The 20641-nt window shown below is 34.6% G+C and overlaps 1 non-coding gene across 1 annotated transcript; it reads left to right on the top strand.

Annotated features, from left to right (window-relative positions):
- The first annotated feature begins 11815 nt into the window (after nucleotides 1-11815).
- Nucleotides 11816-11922, top strand: LOC115836865. Its single transcript, XR_004031857.1, has one exon. It is a non-coding gene; the product is annotated as a U6 spliceosomal RNA (small nuclear RNA).
- The last annotated feature ends 8719 nt before the right edge of the window (nucleotides 11923-20641 follow it).

The raw sequence follows: 20641 nt of genomic DNA, 5'->3' as shown, positions 1-20641 counted from the left end.
TCTCCTGTCCCCTGCAAGGAGTCATGAGACTCTCTTTCAGGATGTGTCCTCCTTATACCCAGAGGAAAGGATTATCCTTCTCACTAAAGATACAGAGACACAGAGAAGTATCTGAACAAACAGGACTTGCTAAGTCCCCCACAGTTTATTGCCTTTAGATTAGACTCCCTTTGTCCAACCATTGTTCTTGAAACTAGCCACACGTACATCAAACCTAAGCATAAAAATACGCAAGTTTATCATTTCTTTGGGGTCTTCATTTCTTATGAAGACACTTATGTCACATAAAACTTTTATTATATAAATCTATATGCTTTTCTCTTGTTAATTTGTCTTTTGAAGGCCCTCAGCCATGAACCTAGGGATGGGTGAAACAAGATATTTTCTTTTCCCCTGCGCTACTTGGCATCTTTCATGAATACACTATTCAGTTGCAGAGATAGAGCCATCAGTACCTTTTATATATACGTATACACAATCCTATTATGTATACATGTATATGTGTGTGTATTTATGTATACACACACACACACACACACACACTCCTGTTATGGCAATCTCTTCCTCCAGGAAAATGAGATATTTATCAAAATAAAAGTTTATCTGGAAATTTTTGAAAAGAAAAAATAACCATTACTGATTCTTAAAGCATTTGTTTTTGTTTTTGTGGGTTTTTTTTTTCCACTTAGTAAATGCCTACAAATCTTCATTGTATCTCCTTTAGATTGAGAATACACTTTTTGTTTTGTATGTAATCTGACAGAATACCTTAGCCACAAAATAATCTGATTGTTCTGCAAAATAGGTTATAACGATGTTTTATTTATTATCCCTGAAATAGAGCTTTTTTCTTCAACTATTTTCACGTTTCTTCTTTCTACATCTTTAAAAAGACATAGGATTGACTCTTATTTTTTTCTTAATACATATTTCTCTTCCCCAGCATTTTGTGAAAGAATGCCTAAGTTACAATTTCTGTGGACTGTAAATCTGCCAGATAACGTCTTCAAGATTGGGAAGACTTGCTGAGTAATAATATAGAGATCTGACCTTAAGTGCTTCTTGCATAAGATGCTACATCACTCATTCTTTTTCGTCTCTCCATCTTCTGAAGAAAGCACCATCAAAAAGCACTTAAGCTTTCTAGGGCTCCTTTCACATTTACTTAACCTATGATAAAAGAAGGCAGATTTAGTGCTTCCTACAAAGCTCCCTCACAATCTCCTCCCTTACCCTCCTCCCACCCCAGGTGCTCTTACTAAACGCATATGTTTCTATTAGTTCTGCTTGTGGAACTGCAGGGCAGACTATTCACTGACAGACAGTACCTAGAGGAAAAAGTTAGATGGTTTTCAGTGAATAAAGAAAGAAAGAGAAGGAGGAGAAAGCAAGAGCCTAAGAATTAAGAGGAGCAAGGATAGAATGAAGACCATACATGAGAACCAAGAAGTTTTGCAAATAAAAAGCTAGGCTGGATTGGGGAGTGGGGGATTCACTAATTCACTAACTGGTTAAGTTCTCCAAAGCTATGAACGAGGTCCTACTCTTTCAGCATATTGCCTTGACGTAAACCTTGTAAATATTTTCTGAATGAATAAAATTAATTCAAAATGAAGAAATTCAGTAAGTAAAAGAGGGAAGATTTTGACACTCCTGATTAAATTGAAGATATTTCAGTGGGTACAAAAGCTGCCTCAGTAACAGATAGAGTTTGTTTGCAGCAACCTTGCGTCATAGATTTAAAAAGGAATATCTTCATGCAGTAATTATAAGGAAGATTCTTTACTCCTGCTTAGCAATATGGTTCACATACCAATGCTAGAAGTTCTGTTTTATTTTCTGGGTTCAGACTTTTACTATGGTTGAAATAATCTCCCATATTCTCTCTTTCCATCTTACATACATGAAGAGAAGTTGTAATTAGAAACAGTGATGTGAACAACATACAGATACTTTCTTAAATCAGATTTTCAGAGAACAATAAGGTGTATAACAATTCACCTCTCCGAGCATCCTGACGTACCTGTTTCCTCACTTCCCCCTGGTAATTTTCTCCCAGGTCAATGCAGTCATCTTATCGAGACAAGCATCAACATTTTTTTGTTTCCTAATTACCTTTCCCATTAGAATATGAGCCCTTCAGCACGCATGGATTGTCAATCTGATGTACTGAAGCACAGAGTAGTTGCTCAGTACTACAGTTGAATGAATGACTTCTTTTTTTTTTTTTTTTTTTGAGACAGAGTCTCGCTGTGGACCAGGCTGAAGTGCAGTGGCACGATCTCAGCTCACTGCAGGCTCCGCCCCCCGGGGTTCACGCCGTTCTCCTGCCTCAGCCTCCTTAGTAGCTGGGACTGCAGGCCCCCACCACCTCACCCGGTTAATTTTTTTTGTATTTTTAGTAGAGACGGGGTTTCACCGTGTTAGCCAGGATGGTCTCGATCTCCTGACCTCGTGATCCGCCCCCCCCTTGGCTTCCCAAATTGCTGGGATTACAGAATGAACAACTTCTGATGCCTCTTGATTCTGGATTTTATTATTCCGATGCTAGAAAATTATGAATCATTCAATGTTATAAGCTAATGATTTACAAGCATGAATTTGTTCACTTCATGATACTGGACCCTATATTTTCAAGGTTAAGTTACACTTTCATCATTGATATATTTAATTACATGGCGATAATACTAGAGCCTCTCAAAGAATTTTTGGAGTTAGATACACTGCCTGTCTTTACATTGCTTTATTCAGAAATATGTATGCCATGGTTTCTGTTTAAAATTATTAGCTCCCACGTTAGAGGAGTGTGTTTGTTCACTTAAGTTATAAATCCAGGAGCACTTAGCATTTTACTGCCTTCAATATAATAGAAAATTTTGACAATTTCTTCAAGGTGTTTCTCTGATCTCTTGACCGTTGATGGTACCACATTGTCTTCTGATATTATCACTTAGGTCATATTAATTACAGTGACCTTTTAACAGGAGTCTGTGGATCTAGATTATTTCCCATTTATCAAATTGTTTTTATATTCTACTAAAAAAGTCTAATAAATCCCTGCTATCTAAGATATAAAGCTTATTTTAATTAAACTGGCATTTACCATCTCTTGTAAATGTCTGACAACCTTTGTATTGGCATCATAACTTTACTTCTGTTCAAATGGATCATCACACCTCAATGTCTTTGCTAATTCTCTTATACCTTTTTGGAACTTATTTCATTCATTATTCCAAATGATGAGATTCTAATATAATAGACAAAAATATCCCTCATATTAAATCAAAGACTCATCTGTTTGCGATTAGGATATGCAAAGATGATTATAATTTAATTTTTTTTCTAGGATCAACTACAGAAAATGAAAAGACTCTAATCAAAATATGAGAAGAGTTCTGCCTGAGGATGTGATGCAAACTGGACAGTTAGTGTTAAGGAGAAGCTGAGAGGGAGGAGAACAGAAGGAGGCAGTGCAATGGTGAGAGAGGCTGGGGACTTCGTGAGTGGAAATTTCCTGGTAGTACCATGTTTGCTCCCTAACAACACACCATAAGTTGAATATTTAGTAAAGTCTACTAAATTACCATGTTTTGTGTCAATGTGTGAAATGGTTGAGCTTTGCATCCTGGTCACTGCAGAGAAGAGTGAGCAACCTGTGAAGTAAGATGGGGAGCAGTAGAAACGAAGTTCCTGCACCCAGGGACTCTTGAAATGGTTTTAGATTCCTAAAGACTGGAAAATAATCACAGGATGTGAGGTAAGCATAATGAAGATAAAATTACAATTCTCTCTGTCTCTCTCACATGATTTTAATGAAGACCTTTTTTACTACCTAGTAGGAGTGATGGCTTCGATTTTAGAGCAGCTAGAGAGTAAAACATCTGTATTATTTCGGCACGTGTCATACACTGCCTTGTTTATGAAAATTGAGTATGTGCATATTTACAGCAATCCATATCATTTTTTCACTTAATTATAACATGATATTAGTAAATAATCATATTTTTACTTATTTGGATCTGTTAGAGCTTCTGAAGTTTATTAATAAGCACCTTATTAATACTTGGTTGATTGATTTGTTAATAATAAGGCAGACTCAAAAGAAAAATCCAGATGAAAATTCAGAAAATGGAGAAAAGAAGATGACCCTACTTCTCCAAAGGGATCTCTTCCCAGGGCCCAGGGAGGTTGAGCTCTGTACTTCTGTTGTCGTCTCCTTGTCAGTAGTGATGATTGCTGCATTTTTCCCATATGCTGGTTTTCAACCATACATAAGAATTGTCAGTTAATTGATGCAAAAGAACCTATGATTTTATGGGAGTATTTTTTGTTTTGTTTTCTAGTCTATTACAAAGAATTAGTATTCTAATTTGCTCAAATGATTTGAAAAATTTCTCTTTTATCGATTCAATAATATGTTAGACATTCAATCCAAATGAGAATTAGAGATAAATCAGGTTAGATGTTATGAAAAATGTACTAACACTGATTTCACTTCCTATAATTTTATAATTTAAAATATATACAATTACATTAAGCAGCAAGATTTCTTCTTTTCAATAAACAAAATATCTAGGGATTTTATCTTGACATTTCACCTATCTAATACATGATTTGGGTAGGTTTCTGCTTTGTACTTCAGTTTCTTCATCTGTAAACTGATAATAACAATGGTTACTACCTCATAGGGTTTCTGAGTGGCTAAAAATAAATGAATACATAGAAGGCGCTTAGAACAATTACTGCCACACACCAACTCCTGTATAAATGTTTGCTATTACTCTTATAACTATTATATTAGGTTCAATTTTAAGCAAAAAAATACATCAACATACATAAAATGTCATAAATTACTTCAAGGCTAGTAAGACACATTAATTAATACTATTTTAAGAGCTAATAGTAAAAACAAAAAGTTTTATTAAAAATAGAATTATTGGCATAACATTTCAATTTAGAGAAATGGGACAACAATTTTTTATATCATCATTTGGAGAAAATTAAGATTTTGGAGTAATGTGAAAAAATACCTAAAGGAAAATCCCACCCCACTGATTTGGGTTCTTCCCCCTCCTGTGTCTTGAATGCTGTTTTTCTCCTCCAAAATTCATGTTGAAATTTCTATGTCATTGTAACAGAAGTAAAAGATGTAACCTTTAAGAGGTGTTAAGCCATGACAGCTCTGCCCTAACAAAGGGATTAATGCCATTAGAGTAGGAATGCATTCATTATTGTGGAAACAGGTTCATTATAAAAGGGTGAGTTAGACGCCCCCTTTCTCTCTCTCTCTTTGTCCTTCTACCATGTGAAGTCTTTTGCCGTGTTATGACATAGCAAGAAGGCACTTGCCGTATGCTAACACCTTAATATTGGACTTCCCAGCCTTTGGAACTGTGAGCCCCTTCATTATAAATTAGCCAAACTCAGGTATTCTTTTACAGTAACACAAAACAGACTGAAACACCTCTTTATTTAAAATATGACATATTACTCTTTTGATGGAAACAAGGATTTCATCAGAGTCTTTCCTGGAGCAATACATTAAATGTATGGAGCAATACCTTAAATACGTATTAGGTTTAGAACCTGAACATGTTCTGGATTTAATTATAAAATGATATTCAAAATTTTGTGACTGGAAAATAATAAATACTTTAGTCCATATAGTATTCCTGCTGCTTGTGTAGTATTTTATTATCTATCAGTATGTATAAAATCCTTTACAAACTAATCTCACAGGTACTTAGCAAACCAAATTCTCTTTACTTCCTCTGCCCAGTCTCCTTCCATCCCCTTTTCTCTTTTCTCCATTCATAAAACATTTTCTGCAATTTTACATGTATGATATAGCCTGTCTTTAATAGATGATTCTCCCATTTTCACTTGTGTAACTTCTAATCATTCCTTGAAACCCAAGACAAAAATGTTATAGTCTGTGACTTGTGTGTGTGTGTGTGTGTGAACTCTTGTGGGTAAATTTAATTGCTTTGCTCATTCTTTTGCAAAACTCTGTAGTATTTTCTCCCTCAAGAGAGCTTAAGAGGGGCCTCTCCTGTTGATATCCAAAAAGCACCTCTATTTCATCTATGAGAATAAAATTGTCAAGTTCTTTTTTTGTTTATAGTGAGTTTGGAAGACTGGTAGATTGATAGCACAGTCTTCTGTACGATTAGAAGACTAAGCATTCAAAAATAGCACATTAGTAAATGATTGCAAAGATAGTGAAAACCTGAGTGTGTGGGTGTGGGTGTGGGTGTGTTTGTGTGTGTGTGTGTGTGTGTGTGAAAGAAAGAGAGTTGGGGCATAGTGATATATCTGTGCAATTCTCTTGGCCTCCCAACTTCACTTAAAATAAGGCAGAATATTTCACCGCTCTTTGGGCTCTTTGCTCTGATTGGTCCCACAGACCGGAGGTCACAAATCATTCCTCAGGTAGCTGCCTGTGAGTGACTTCTGCTTCTCATTCAAGTTTCTGTTCAAAAGTCACCTCAAAAGAGAGGCTTTTTCTGACAAGAAAACTAAATTATACTCCTCATTCTTTTCACCCCAAACATTCTTCAGTCCTTCTCGATCACCTTGCACTTTTATCTCGTTCACTTCTTTTGTCATCTAATTACTTTTCTTTTCTCTTCAGCATGGAGAAGGTACTATTAAATACAGAAAGGAAATACATTTCCAGGGGTGGAATTGATGGACCAAAGCCTATAATATTAAGGCCTTGATACATTTTGCCAAGTTTCTATCAAGAGATACTTTATTGCTATTGCTATCATTATATAACATGTATAATTTTAATACAGATATATAATTCCACCATTCATTATAGTTATCACTTATTGTGTTCCTACAATATACCTATTACTATGGTAAGTGCTGTAATACATTAAGTGTATCTTTACATGTATTCAGTCTAACAGATTGTACTTCTATGGGCAGTATAAAAGAGTGTCAATTTTAACATACTCTCACTATTATTTTAAAAACCTTGGGCCATTAAAAATTATATTTTACTTTCTTAATTTGAATTTTTATTTAGCAAATATGGTAGCGCATGTTTTTATATTTTACTACTCATTTATATTACTTTTTTTTGGTTAAAAAGTAGTGTATTCGGCCGGGCGCGGTGGCTCAAGCTTGTAATCCCAGCACTTTGGGAGGCCGAGGCGGGTGGATCACGAGGTCAGGAGATCGAGACCACGGTGAAACCCCTTCTCTACTAAAAATACAAAAAATTAGCCGGGCGTGGTGGCGGGCGCCTGTAGTCCCAGCTACTCAGAGAGGCTGAGGCAGGAGAATGGCGTGAACCCGGGAGGCGGAGCTTGCAGTGAGCCGAGATCGCGCCACTGCACTCCAGCCTGGGTGACAGAGCAAGACCCCGTCTCAAAAAAAAAAAAGTAGTGTATTCATTTATAGCAAAGTACCAACAGAAATGTATTGTCTCACTGTCCTGGATGCTAAAAGTTCCAGATCAATGTGTTGGTAGAGTTTCCCTTTCTTTGAAAGTGTCAGGGGAAGTTCTATTCCAAGTCTTTATTTTAGCTTTTGGTAGTTCCTTGGCTTGTGGCACCATAATGTCAATTGGCGGATGGCATTCTTCCTGCGCCCTCACGGTGTCTTCCCTTGTATATGGATCTCTGTCCAACCCTTTCTGTAAAAACACCCTTCAAATTGGATTAAAGCCCACCTGAATGAGCTCATCTCAAATTTATTATCTACAAAGACACTACTTCCAAATACTATCACATTCTGAGGTACTACTGGGTATAAGGACCTCAACACATGAATTTTGGAATGATTTATTTCAATCCATAATATCCAGTTTGTAATCTTTATTAATTTTTGTTTTGGTGTGCTCCTATATTTTTATGAGTTTTAAGAAGAGTAGAAATAAAAACCTGCATTACATGTCTGACAATTTTATTTCTGGTTTGTTTTTATCTTTCAATTTTGTTTATGTATGATCGACATACAAAATTTATATATAGGATTATTCCTTTAGCAATTACCTTTAGACATGACTTTGCCATATAAATATTAAGTAAAGAACGACCCTTATCTAGATTTCTTACGTTTCAGTTCTTTAAATTGCTTAGTAGAAGCTATATGTTTTACCCCTTCAGAATCACTCCTGCAACTCGAGCATTATTTTTCACACTGGCAGAAGAATTTATCTAACATATGCTTCTGATTGCTCATACCTTTCTTTAAAATCCCTGAATGGCTTCTCATTCTTTCTATTTTAAAAATCTTATTGTGGAGTGTGATCTACTGACATTTCTAAGATATGACCCTTGCCCATTTTCCCAGCGACATCTCTGCCCACTCATATACACACCTACGTTTCCTTCTAATTTAACTACCTGAAGTATGAAAACTGTACCATGTCCTCTCAGACCTCAATATCTAGTCATTAACTGACACACATATATGCATTTCAGGACTAATTCCAGGAATTACATCATATGCATTGGCTTTTATCTGGCAATTCTGAGTATTATATGTGGTATGTAATCTACAAAAGACTGGTGAAAATAAACAATTATTTTTGTATTATAACAAAATTATTTCTACATAGAGAAGTGATCATTCTAACTGGAGTCATCAGAGAACTTCGAACATAGGCTGCAGAAACAGTTGAGTAGATTGTGCAAAACTGGTGGGACAATAAAATCAGAAGTCCAGAACCAGATTGGGAGAAACTCTTCTCAGTTATTCTCTGGTGGCAGACTAATGATTCTGAATGCACAGAAATTATTCCACAGATATTTTTTAAACTTTCATTTTGAAATAATTTTAGACTGGCAAAAGAGTAATGAAGATGGAACAGAAAATTCTTGTATAACCTTCATTCAGTTTCCCCTGATAATAATATCTCATACAACCCTGGTGTGGTCATCAGAATTAGTAAACTAACATTAGTGCAAAAAATATTCATCAAACTCAGGGTTTATTCAGATCCTACAATGTTTTCACTTACATTAATTTTCTGCTCCAGGAAATTTATTCTTATTTATAATGATTCATGTCTCCTTCGTCTCTTCCATTCTGTGATAGTTTCTCAGCAGTTCCATATTTTTTATAACCTTGACACTTTTGATGGGTAACTTTTAGGTATTTTACAGAATATTACTCAGTGTGCATTAATAGAATGTTTCTCAAGACTAGATTAATAGGAAAGATTTGGAGAAATAATACCACAGGGGTGTCCTGCCCTTCCCATCAGGGGTACATCTTACCAACATTACTTATTCCTGGTGGTTTAGCTTTGGTTGCTTGGTTCTGGTGGTGGTTGCCAGGTTTCACCATGGTAAAGTTACTACTAATTTTGCCTTTCTATACTTTATTGGTCAGAAGTGAGTCACTAAGACTAGGTCCCAGACAAAGAGAGGGGAATTAAAATCGACTTCCTGAAAGAAGGAGTAAAAAACTTGGGGTCAAATGTTAAAACTACCACAGTAATTATTTTCAGGACATTCTTTGAGTATTACAAATATGGTCTCTTTTTTATCCTCTAATTACAGCATTCCTGTTTAATTTTCTATTTCTGTCATTGTTTCTACATTCACTATTTAGAATTATGAAAGAAATACTTGTTCCTTTCCTTCATTTATTTATTCAATCATTCATTTAATATCAAGATGAATTCATGGATATTCCTAGGTTATAATCTATTATTATCATTGGTGAGTGTTTTTTCTCAAATTGCTTCAGCTTTGGCTACTGAATATTATCTCAAATTGACTGCTACATTCTCTTTAAAAAGAGTTTTAATTTAAAAATTACTTTAAACTTTCTATTTAATGGCATTGAAAAATGCTTTAGGTTAATCTTGTATTTTCCCTGATTAGTTCACAGAATTAGCTATTCTCCAGGAACCCTCGTTTTCTTTTATTAGAGACTGATATTTAGAATCTTAGATCTGGGAACTAGGTAAGATCTTTGTTATTGAAGTTTCACTGCTTCTAGGCCCTTTTAATAGAGTTAGGAAGCATATGTATGTGTACTGCAGAAGTATACACATATGTTTATATTTATTTACGTATTTTACCTATCAGCATCTATGTTAAAAGAAACATACATTCATAGTATTATCTCCAACTTTAATTCAGCACCACAAAGTTTATCCTACCCTTCCCCTGCTTACTTATTTTAAACTCTACCTCTGACAATGAGAAACTTGAATCCCATTATCTATAGTTTATTTATGTATTTGTTCAAATCTAAATATATGTAAAATAGTTTTAGAATTGCTAATTCATAGACCTGTGAAAATTAAATTTATTAGCTGAGTACACTGCTTATTATGTATGGTGATGTTTTGTCTGTGGCCTTGTGGTATCTAGTCAAACACTGTTTCCAAAGATACTTATGTCAGTTCCTTTCCCCCCATCTCTTTGGTGAGATTATGTCATACATTTCCAGTTATAGTCTGTATTACATGCTAGAATCCTCCAATGCCCTGGTTGATGTTCTTAAAATTTGCATACATTAAAGTTCTCATTTTGTGATGTCCAGTTTCGAGTTTTGATAAATGTATACAGTCAAGTTTCCACTGAAGTTTCTCAAAGCACAATTCCATCACGCTAAAAATTTACATGGGTTGACTGTATGTAGTCAAACCTTCCTCTCACACCAAACTCTGACAATTAATGATGTATTTTCCATTCCTATGGTTTTACCTTTTCCGAGGATAAAATAAAGACAATCATACAGTAGTGGTCTTTGCAGTCTGGTGTTTTTCACTTAGCAATTCCTTCAGGTTGAGTGAATAAGGTCCTTCATTTCCTTTTCCCTTTAATTACTAAGTAGTATTGCATTGTATAAATGTACCTAGTTGTTTTTCTTTTAATCCAACAACATCTTGGTTGTTTCTAATTTGGGGTAATCATGAACAAAGCTGCTATAACACATTCCCTTACAAGTTTATGTAGGAAAGTCTAATTCATTGGATGAATAAGTAGGAATAGGACTCCTGGTTTGTGTAGCAAATGGATATTTAACTTTATATGAAACTGCCGAAGTGTTTTCCAAAGTACCTGTACCATTTACCATTTCCACTAACATAGAAAAATGTGCGCAGGATATGTATGCTGGAAAGTACAAAACACTGATGAAAAAATAAAAGCTCTAACAAAATGGAAAGATATACAGTGTTTATGGATTGGAAAACTCAATTTTGCTAAGATGACAATTCTTCCCAATGTAACATATAGATTGAAAAAATTCCATTCAAAATCTAAGCAAGCATTTTATAGACATAGGCAAGCTTATTTTAAAATCCTTATGGAAGACCAAAGTAACTAGGATAGTCAAAATAATTCTGAGAAAAGAACAAAGTTAGAAAAATATCACTAAATAATTTTAAGACCTATGAGGATAGACAGGTCAATGAAACATAATAGAGTCCAGAAATTGACCCATGCAAATATAATCAATTAACTTTTGACAAAGTTGGAAAATCAAATCAGTGAAGAAAAGATAGCCTCTATAACAAATGGTACTAAGACATTTGGGCACTCCTATAAAAAAAAAGAGTCCTGACTCATATCTCTCAACTTATACAAAACTTACCTCAAAATGGATCAATAAATCATAGCATAAAGGTAAAAAATGAAACTACAAATCCTCTATAAAATACTCAAGAAAAATCTATTTGACCTGAGGCTTGTTGATAAATTTTTACATACAACAACAAAAATATGACCATAAAGTAAAAATTTATACTTTATCAAATTAAAACATTTTTCTATGCAAATGACACTCTTAAGAGAATAAAACCACAACTCATGGATTGGAGGAAAATTTTTACAAATGAGTGCTCGCTTCGGCAGCACATATACTAAAATTGGAACAATACAGAGAAGATTAGCATGGCCCCTGCGCAAGGATGACACACAAATTCGTGAAGCATTCCATATTTAAAAAGAAAAAAAAGAAGAGAAAAAGAAAATTTTTACAAATGACATATTCAGAATACATAAATAATACTTGAACCTCTTCTATAAGAAAATCAATGACCCAGTTAAAAAGTGGGAAAATTATATAAACAGACACTTCACCAAAGAAGATATAGGATGGGAAATAAGCATACAAAAAAGACTCAACATCATTAGTTCATTATAAAATGCAAATTAAAACCACAAGGAAATACCACTACACATCTACTACAATGGCAATCTTTTTACAAAAAAAAAATTCAGACAATACCATATCCTACCAAAGATGCTGTGCAGCAGGAATTGTCACTTCACAGATTTTTAAACTGTATATACTTCATTTCATGGCAGGGGTTTTATTGTTTTCAAATAATCCCTTTTGTTTTTATTAGAAAGTCAGTGGCAAATAATTTAGCCAAGTATGACTAGATTTTGCATTACTTTCCTTTTCCATCACACTCAACTTTTAATTATTTTTCTTTCAACTGGATTTGTAAATGAAAGTACATTTAAAATTGAGGAGGTTGTCTCAATTTCAGAGGATGCTTAGGAATCAGCTTGACTAAGTGTATAATTATAATTGCTAACCTTGGATGAAAGCAGAAAGACCAGCTAAGTTCTGTAGCTTACAGCATGGCACCTGAGAGAAAGCTATTCATTCCTGTTTGGGTAAGTCATACTAAAACCCATGTGGGGCTAGAAGAAGATGTACATTACTGATTGGAAGACTCAAGGTAATGATAATTGCTAAGAAAGACATCTTTATTAACAAAATACTTTTTGTTGGCTCCTAAAATATGTTTGGTATTTATTATATGTCAGGTACCCTAATACATGCTTTGCAGTCCTGTTCACACATAAGAACAAATTACTAGCATCTTATTAGAGAGAAATACTCCAAAATACAATAGCATTATTTTATTTTCTCATTTTAAAAGTTTCCAAAAAAGTAAGATATTCAAATTAGCTTCATTACACAATATGAATAAAATAATATTGATAGTTCTTAGCCAAAAGGAAATACGTATGATTCAATTAAATATGAAAGATGATACAAGATAATTTTCTTGAATATTCATACTTAATGGATATTTGCCATGATAAAGAAAACATGAGCTTCAGTATGCCTGAAAATTTTCCATTACAAAAACATTTAGACAGACTTCCAGTGAGAAAAGAAGAGAACACACTGAACTTTTCACACCACTGAGACAACCTTCTCAATTTTAAATGTATTTTCATTTAAAAATCCAACTAAAAGAAAAATAAAAGTTGAATATGAGAAAAAAGGAAAGTAATGCAAATCTTACTATTTCTAAAGTATGTGAATTTAACGGTGACCATAATTATGTGTACTGTGTACTAAAGTCTACCCAATGACAAGAAAAAGCAAAGGAAACTGTTTACTCTGGTGTTAATATTATTTTTAATATTTCAGTTTAAAATATTACCAAATAAAGAGAAACATTGACAATAAAATTTTCATTAGTCTGAGGAGAAAGGAGAAAAAAAGAAAAAAAAAGGAAAGTGTTCTACGGAGCTGATGCAAGCAAGCACAGTAGGAATGCAGTGGAAGATACAGCTCAGTTAATGGCATGAGGAAAAATGAACGATGAGGATCAGTTTAAAAAAAAAAATATAGTGATTGGCAGTTTAACCCCCAGTGGTCTAGTGGTCTAAAGGCAACTTCTAGACTCTCTGATTGTGAAAGAAAATACCTCCACAAATAACACTTAAGAAAAGTGTTACTACAAAGAAGGCAGTTTTAGTTGTACAGTAATTAGATTTTAAAGGAGAAAAGAACAGAACACTGCTTTAGATGTTACTAGAGGCAATAATACTTAATGATACATTTCAATTCTAATTTTACTTAAATTATAAAATTGCAAGCCCCACTGTTTCCTCACACATCGCAAGCTCCTCCTCTCACACTCAATCAGCATTTTGTGAAACGTTCTTCTTAATTAACTAAATTGTTGTCTAGCCAGACATCTTGATTTCAAGAAAATGGATGTCGGGAGATTTGCTTGACAGAGGACCTAACAGAGTCTTCACGCACAACAGCAACATGACATTGGCTCTGAAAGAAATTTATAGTCCTGCTGAACAGAGGTTCCGCTACCAGCAGAAGAAACTGCTCTAGAGGCACGATGACTAATATGTCACCACATCAGCAGTTCCTTTATGGAAGCAGAGGAAGAACACTCAAATAAATCAGATTTGTCACAGACCTAAATGCCATTAGGCATGTCAGCCGGGATCTGAATTAGGCATCTCAGAGCAAAAGATGGGAAAGTTTCCACTGCACACTGCACTTTTCTGGGAGCCTCTTCCTCAGCAACCAGGCAGCCATTTTGGTAGCTCATACCCTACATGTTTCCCCTAAAGATCTTCCCCAGATGTTGTTTCCAGATAATACCATATATTTTATTTATTTTGGAAGGCAAACATGGGACTAAACATAGAAAGCACAACATATGCTGCAGCTCTTCTCTGTCCTTTTTGGGCTGTTCCATCTTTATAATTCTACACACAAACCGTAGTAATAAGCAGTCTTTATTTCTTGAAGTATGTGAAGAAAAAGCTATTTAAGTAATTTGTCCATTTTGTTTCCAGGGCAAGGGTATTATTATAAAAATGACTATGTCACATACACAGAAAGAGTGTCTTGCAAATCATCTATTTAACAGTATTTATATATAACTCAGATATATAATATACAAACTAATTATATTTAATTTTGTTGTCTAGCATATAAGTTCCCATAAAATAACTTTTAAAATCTACCCAAAAAGGCTATTTTTATTTTATAATATTAATGTGTCTCTTCACTTCAGAAATTTTATAGAATATACCCTAAAAATTAGAAGAGTGTCTGGCACATCATAGATACAGTAACTATTTGTTGAATCTTTGATGAGTTACATTTTTATAGGAGGAAAAGGTTTGACTTATGAAAAGTTTTGAGTTATAAGGGCTATGACTTTTCCCGCTCCCCCAAGAAATATATAGATGATTTGATTAAAAAGTGTAGGATTCCATTTCCATTTCTGAAGCAAATATTTATACAACTCTGCTGCAACATGATTGGAAATTGCTAGAAAATGAATATGCAAACTTTCAACAAAAGTGCCCCTTCTTTTTATAAATACTTCTAAATTTTTATTTCTTTTTATTTTTTAATTGACACATAATAATTCTACATATGTATGGGGTATAGTGTGATATTTCCATACATGTATACACTGTGTAATAATTTAATTAGAGTAATTAGCATATCTGTCACTTCAAATATTTATTATTTCTTTGTTTTGGGAACATTCAAAATCTGCTCTTTTAGCTATTTGAAAATCTGCAATAAATTTTCATTAATTATAGTAATACAGTGCTATAGAAAATTAGAACTGATTCCTACCTACCTGTACTTTTTTATTTTTTAATTAATTAATTAATTTATTTATTTATTTATTTTAAGATGGAGTCTCACTCTGTCACCCAGGCTGCAGTGTAGTGGCGCGATCTCGGCTCACTGCAAGCTCTGCCTCCCGGGTTCACGCCATTCTCCGGCCTCAGCCTCCCGAGTAGCTGGGACTACAGGTGCCAGCCACCACCACGCCCAGCTAATTTTTTTCTATTTTTAGTAGAGACGGGGTTTCACCCTGTTAGCGAAGGATGGTCTTGATCTCCTGACCTCGTGATCCGCCCGCCTCAGCCTCCCAAAGTGCTGGGACTACAGGTGTGAGCCACCGTGCCCGGCCACGTTTTTATTCTTTAACCAGCTTTTGACTCTCCCTCTCCATTTACCAGCCTCTAGTAACTGCTATTCTATTCTCTGCTTCTGTGAGATTAACTTTTTTAGATTCCACATATGAGGGAGAACATGCTGTATTTATCTTTCTTTGCCTGGCCAAATATTTTTGATTTAACATATTCATTATAGCATATATATTTCAAAAATCAAAGATAATTGAAATGATGAGATTTGGGGGAAGAAAAGGTATGATTTCCCGGAACTCCATTGATCACTGGTAGATATTCAGCTTTCAAAACCCTGAGATATTTTTCTAACTCATTGGATATATATATATAGTTACCAGCTATTGTGAATGACAAGCAATTCCAATTTCATTAAAGAACTTGTCTAACTGAATTATAACTATCTGTGAATGCATATGTCTCCCTACTAACTGGGATCTTTCTTTTTCATTAAATTGATATTTATTTACTGGCTGTAGAGGCACTGGGGATTCAAAGATGAAAAGCATCTGTCTTGTGATTAGAAAACTGAGATTCTCACAGCAAAACAATTATGCATTGAAAACATCCATTACTATCAGGAAATGCTCATGATGACAATAGATACAAAGTGCATTGTTGACGAGATAGAGCATCTACTGATGAATAAATATGTTTAAATATATTTCATAGAAAGAATTGTGGAACAACAACAAAAAATAAGAGGCATGATGTGAAATGATATTGACAGAAATGTATCCCAACTTACGTTTTCTTTAGATTTTAGAGATAACAATTCACTTGTCCTTTAAAAATCACATACTTGGCAACCTGGACACGTTTTAATCCACTTGAAAGAATCATGGGAACTCTTCTCACAGCAGGTGAGTTTTGAGACGAGGTCTGAAGGTGAGATAGGAGGGCGTTAAGTAGACAGAAGTTGGGAAAGATGACACGTTTAAGTGGACAACAAGAAGTAGAAAAAGGTTTTATAAGCAGGGAACAACTGACATAGGTATACAGAAATGAGAGACTATAAAATATCCAGGTAAGTAGTGGTTCAATATTGCTGAATTGTATCATAAAAATAAGAAAAGAATTAGATTGACTCTTAGAAACAAAACGCGGTAAAGTGTAGGATTTTTATCTTTGATCCCAGTTCTCTTAAAAAATGTCTATGTATTGTAGTCATTCAAGAAGTTAATTGAATGAATGAATGAATGAATTATAATCTGAAAGTGCTGGATTACCTTGGCAAAATACTATACAAATCTTCTTATTCTATCACACTTTCTCTGTACTTTTACTTAGCAAACTTTTTGTAATAGTAAAGTGAGTCAACCCTGCTTAACATATTCAATTTTGGATCTACAGAGAAACAAATGTCTAGAGGAAATTAAAAGTAGAAAATATGTACTGGGGACTGAATAGGAGAAGGGAAAAGAAGGAAGAGGGAGACTTCATGCCACAGTGCTGGTCTGATGCCTATAAAATGAGATAGAGGAAAAAAGAGTTTGGGAGAATCTCAGGATCTAACATAGATGCAAGAAATATTTGGCTAGGCACATAGTGAGTACTCAAGCCCAAATTCCTCGTAAGAGGAATCCTGCATCTCACTTAATAACCCTTCAGTAGTACTATTGCTTGTTTAGTCATATGTTGGGAGCAGGCCATGGAAAGAAGAGTGTGGTCACAAATGCAATGCAATGGGGGATCCAGACAGGCGCAGCTGGGGTCAAGAGTCCGTTACACTCTTCGTAGCAGATCTAAGTGGCATATTTGCATGGCTGCCACAATATATAAATCTAAATGGAACGTTCTCTGAAGACTGACTAGAACATGGTTAAAAATCATATAAAGACCATGTTCTGTAAATATTAGAATTATCCTTCTCTCAATTCATCTTTCTGAAATTGTAGTTCTCTGTGGTCTCATAAGAGAACACAGCTAACAAAGCACTCAATTTCCTTGAAATCATGGCTGGGGTGATAAGAGAACAAACTCAAAAACTACCTGATTGATTGTAGCCACATTTTGGGGAAACAAAAGATTGTAATACATGCATGTAAAAACCTTAAATATGTAAGGCAATTAGCTGAAACATACACCAAAAACATCTATTATGGTATTAATGAACTAAAGTCAAGAACAAAGAAAATGAAAGTTTTAAATTATGAACATTATTTAATGTCATTCTACTGCTCTTGTGCTCTTTACTGATTAGAAAGAAAAAAAAGCAAGTTGTTTTCATTGTAAAATATATATCAAAGTTTTGATTATTTTCAAATTTTATCTAGGGAGAAAGCAAGATTTTCATAGATATATGAACATTAATTAATAAATAACAAAGAAACTGGAGTTTGTACAATTAAAAAAAAACGGAAAAACAGAGTTTACCAAATGGAATAAAATTAAGCTCATCAAGTATAACATGAATGAAATAACGTTAGGACAATTGGGAAAGAGAGTGTATCCTATGTAGAATGAACAATATATGCAAACACTGAGACTGAGAAGTTTCAGAAAACTGCACATAATTCACTGTCACTGGAGAGCAGGAAAATAGAGGAAGGAAATTAGTCTGGGACCTGTATGCTACATTATTTCTCTTCTTATGGACAACAGGGATATAAAAGAACTTTGATGAAGGAAGTGACATGACCTGATATATCAATCTGAAATATTGGTTATAAATATAGTAAGATGGATGAGAGTAGTGTAGGGAGACTGGGCGAGGAGGCATGAAAAAAACTATTATAAAATTCTGAATAAAATATGACCGGAACCTGAACTAAGGCAGGGGCAGTGACCACGGAAAAGGATCAGTATGCGAAATGATAGATTAGGATGATGGACTGTCATTCCTTGTGAAAGATTACAGACAGTGGAACAGAGAGAGAAAGACCTCACATGTATCCCTGACTTCTTGAATGAGCACTAGGATGGCACACTAGGATGGCACTCCTAACAGAAAGGATTCAAAGGAAAGTCTTTAGATAGAGCATGATATGACTTGGCTCTGTGTCCCCACCCAAATCTCGTCTTGAATTGTAATCCCCACATGTTGAGGGAGAGACCTGGGTGGAGGTGGCTGGATCATGAGGGTGGTTTCCCACATGCTGTTCTCATGACAGTGAGGGAGTTCTTGTGACATCTGATAGTTGAAAAGTGGCATTTTCCCCTGTGCTTGCTCTCTCTCCTAACCCATGTAAGACATGCCTTGCTTCCCCTTTGCCTTCCACCATGATTGTAAGTTTCCTAAGGCCTCCCCAGCCATGCAGAACTGTAAGTTAATTCAATCTTTTTTCTTTATAAATTACCCAGTCTCAGGCAGTTCTTTATAGCAGTGTGAGAAGGGACTAACACAGAGGCTATCACTATTAAGAAGCTAAAAATATAAAAAAAGCAATTAACATGGAGATTTTTAAAAATTTATTCACTATTTAATGTTTAGTTGACTTATTCACCAACTATTCAATACCTCCTATACGCTAGGTACTGTGTTAGTCCAAAAGATTACAGCAGTAAAATGGGCAAGAATATTTGTTCTTTAATAGCTTATATTCCAGGGGAGGAAGTCAGGAAATAATCAAACAGCTATAATATGTAATATGAGAGATTTTTATGAGAGCTGTGTAACAAAGTAGTGGAGGACAAATGGAAGTACAGGGACAATTTTAATGTTAAAAGGTCCAAGAGGGCTGCACTGAAAAGGGGTCATTTGAGCTGAGATGTGTGGGTTTCAGAGTCATCCATGGGGATATTGGGAAGAGGGAAGCACTGTGGTCACAGGAAACAACATGTACACAGGCCTTGTAGCTATGAGTAGGTCCAGTGTATTGAAGTGACAACCAGGAGTAATTATGTGACTGGAGCAAAGTAAGAAAAAGGGAGACTAGTTGGGAGTGTAGTCAAATTCATAAGAAGAAGCCACATTATGGGGACTATAATTTTTATTTTTAATATAATGAAAACCTGCCAGTTAAAAGTATTGTTTTCCCCTGAACACTTAATAACAGTTTCTTTGCCTCTGAAAATTTCAATATAATTTTTAATTGTATATGTTCTAAGTCTTGTTAATATTACATGTTTCTCTTTACAATCATATTCAATCAGATTACAGTACACTCATTTGAATTAGCATCTGAGGCTAAAAGCTATTTGGACATAACTAATGCTTTGTGTGACTGCCTCAGTTCCATTTGGAAAGTTTTTTAAATCATTGCAATGCTTATTTTTACTTATAATTGATATTTACTTTTAGTCATAAATACATTTTGACTGATGCTTATTTTTAATGAAAACATATTGAATAGATTGATATGATGGCTATAGCACTTTTTTATGGATGCAATAACAACACTGACCAAGTCAAACATTTGTCAATTACCAAAGTATTGGCAAAATACAGCATTAATTAGATATAAGAAACTCAATCTCAGAAGTGACAGTATATTACAAATAAAAATGTGTCAGTTCCCTTTGTAGCATAAATATAGAATGTTAGTTGATATTTTATAACTAAAGTTTCTGCAATCAAATATGTGTGGGAAATTGTTTAATTAAACAGCACTATTTGTATTTAGCACAGAACAAGGTGGATGGTTGTAGAAATGAATCTACTAAAGAGATTCATAAGGTATATAGTGTCTCCCAAATATATTTGTTCACAGTCTTTTCTTTAACACTATCTCCAACTAGGATATTTGGCATTCACATTTGCTTGCCCTGAATATGTGAATCTGGAACTAGGTGCAGAGTCCCTTCTAGGACCCAAAGTTTGGGCTGTCATTACTCTATGTATCATCACAGTAGGCAACCATTACCACTACTACTGCTAATAATTAATGCTTATATGGCCTGCACTATGTGCCAGATGCAGTTCTAAGTGTTTGACACATGTGGACTCTTCTAGCAACAACTCTGTGAGGAGGGTGTGCTATTCTTACCCTTACTTCAGACACAAGGAA

This window comes from Nomascus leucogenys, chromosome 9, assembly GCF_006542625.1.
Source record: "Nomascus leucogenys isolate Asia chromosome 9, Asia_NLE_v1, whole genome shotgun sequence".
NCBI classification, from domain to species: domain Eukaryota; kingdom Metazoa; phylum Chordata; class Mammalia; order Primates; family Hylobatidae; genus Nomascus; species Nomascus leucogenys.
Note: the sequence above shows the minus strand (reverse complement) of the source record. Positions and strands in the feature narration are given on the sequence as shown.